Below are 1,992 nucleotides of genomic sequence, written 5' to 3'. Positions count from 1 at the left end.
CAGGCAATCCACTCAGCCTCCCAAAGGCGCGGGATTACAGGCTGAGCCACCGAGCCCGGCTGCAGTTTACTTTCAACTTCTCAGACTCCTTTGCTGACAATTTCTTCTCAGTCTGATCCCTAAACCCTGGTGTTGTCTGGCCCTGGGCCTGGTCCAGTATTTTTACTTCCTCTGTGTTCTCTACATAGGTATACAATATTTATTCTTAGAGCTTTACATGTCTGCTCCTTGCTAACAACGCTCTCTTATATTCCAGTTCAAACCACTTTTCTGAGCACAGACCTGTAGCTCTAACTACCTGCCGAATATCTCTATGTAGATATATCATTGACAGAAGCACACCTTTGATCCTAACACTCAAGGCTGCCTCTAAAATTGGATTCTCCTCCTATCTACCACATCTTAGTAAGTGCCACTTATATCTCCCCAGCCACATTTGCCATAAGCCTTTCAGTTCTCTTTAAAAATTCTCCTGCTGAGCTCGGTGGCTCAGCCTGTAATCCCGCGCCTTTGGGAGGCTGAGGTGAATGGATTGCCGGAGCCCACGGGTTCGAGACCCGCCTGGGCAGTGAGACCTTTACAATAAATCTCTACAGTAAATCAAAAAATCAGCCAGGCGTGGTAGGGCATGCCTGTAATTCCGGCTACTTGGAAGGCTTAGGCAGAAGGATCGCCGGAGCCCAGCAGGTCGAGGCTGCGGTGGCCGGGAGCGGCCACTGCACTCCAGTCTGGGTGACAGAGTGAGACTCCAGCTCAAGAAAACAAAAAACAAAACAACAACAACAAATTCTCCTTAATCCCTCTCTTATAATCCACCAGGCAAGTCTTATTGATTTTATCTCCAAAATAAGTCTGAAATCTGACTGACTTACACACAGTAAAGTGCACAGATCAGTTTTGGCAGATGTAAAACTGGATAGCCATTGCCCATTGTAATAGGGACCATTTATCCCAGTAAGTTCCCACATGCCCAGGTCCAGTTAGTGATCGTATACATGTGTATTTACTTGTTAACTGCTTGCTGGCCATCAGACTAAGCTTTGTGAGGCCAGGGAGCTTGTTTGTTGCTGGATTTCAGTGTCCAGCCTGGCACTTAACAGGGAGTTGAGTCAATATCTGTTGAATGAATAAAAAATTACTGACTAGATGGGTGTGGGAGGCGAGGGAAAGAAGGAGGGCAAGGGCAAGGGGGCCACCATCTTTTGAATGCCCAAGAGGGATGAATTGTTTCCTCCAGAGGCCATGCTGGATAGTTGCTTCTCCACCAGGAGGATCGAGTAGCCCCAGTAGGGTTTATTGAAACTGCCTCTTCTCTCTCAGCCTCTTCTGAATCCTGCTTACCTTCCTCTTTCTCTAAATAGGTGACGGTTCCTCCTACTTTATAGAGGAAATTCAGGCTGTCAGCTAGGAACTTTGTGAACTCCTGCCTCCACACCCAACTTAACTGCAGTTCCACCTGGCTTGTTGTCATCCTCTCCTGTTATAATAAAAGAGATATCACTCTTTCTTTCTTTCTTTTTTTCTTTCCTGCTTTCTTTCCTTCCTTCCTTCCTTCGTTCCTTCCTTCCTTCCTTCTTTCTTTCTTTCTTTTTTTTTTCCTTTTTGTAGAGATGAGGTCTCCCTGTATTGCCCAGGCTGCCAGGCTGGTCTTGAACTCCTGGCCTCAAGCAGTTTTCCTATCTTGGCCTCCCAAAGTGCTGGAATTACAGACCTGAGTCCCCATGCCTCACCAAAAATTATTATGTTTTTAATTTTGGGGATGAGTTGTGTGATAACCATCCTAGTCCAAGGAATTTTTTTCTTCTTTAGATAAGAAAAGAAGAAAATTCAGGTAAAGAATTTCCACCTGACCTTGCATACCACAAAAATAGCTGACTTTTGATGGCAGGATTAGTCTGTTTTTGTATAAAGAGTTGTGTCTTAGCCGGGCTTGGAGGCTCAGCCTGTAATCCCACGCTTTGGGAGGCTGAGGTGAGTGGATTGCCTGAGCCC

The 1,992-nt window shown here is 45.9% G+C and overlaps 1 protein-coding gene across 3 annotated transcripts in view; it reads left to right on the top strand.

The window, feature by feature from the left end:
- Positions 1-1,992, top strand: part of RPL26L1 (ribosomal protein L26 like 1) — a 7,455-nt gene that overhangs the window by 3,852 nt on the left and 1,611 nt on the right. The window lies entirely within an intron of this gene.

The sequence above is a fragment of the Carlito syrichta genome, unplaced genomic scaffold (genome assembly GCF_000164805.1).
Source record: "Carlito syrichta isolate Samal-C Ts95f unplaced genomic scaffold, Tarsius_syrichta-2.0.1 Scaffold312219, whole genome shotgun sequence".
Classification (NCBI taxonomy): domain Eukaryota; kingdom Metazoa; phylum Chordata; class Mammalia; order Primates; family Tarsiidae; genus Carlito; species Carlito syrichta.
Note: the sequence above shows the minus strand (reverse complement) of the source record. Positions and strands in the feature narration are given on the sequence as shown.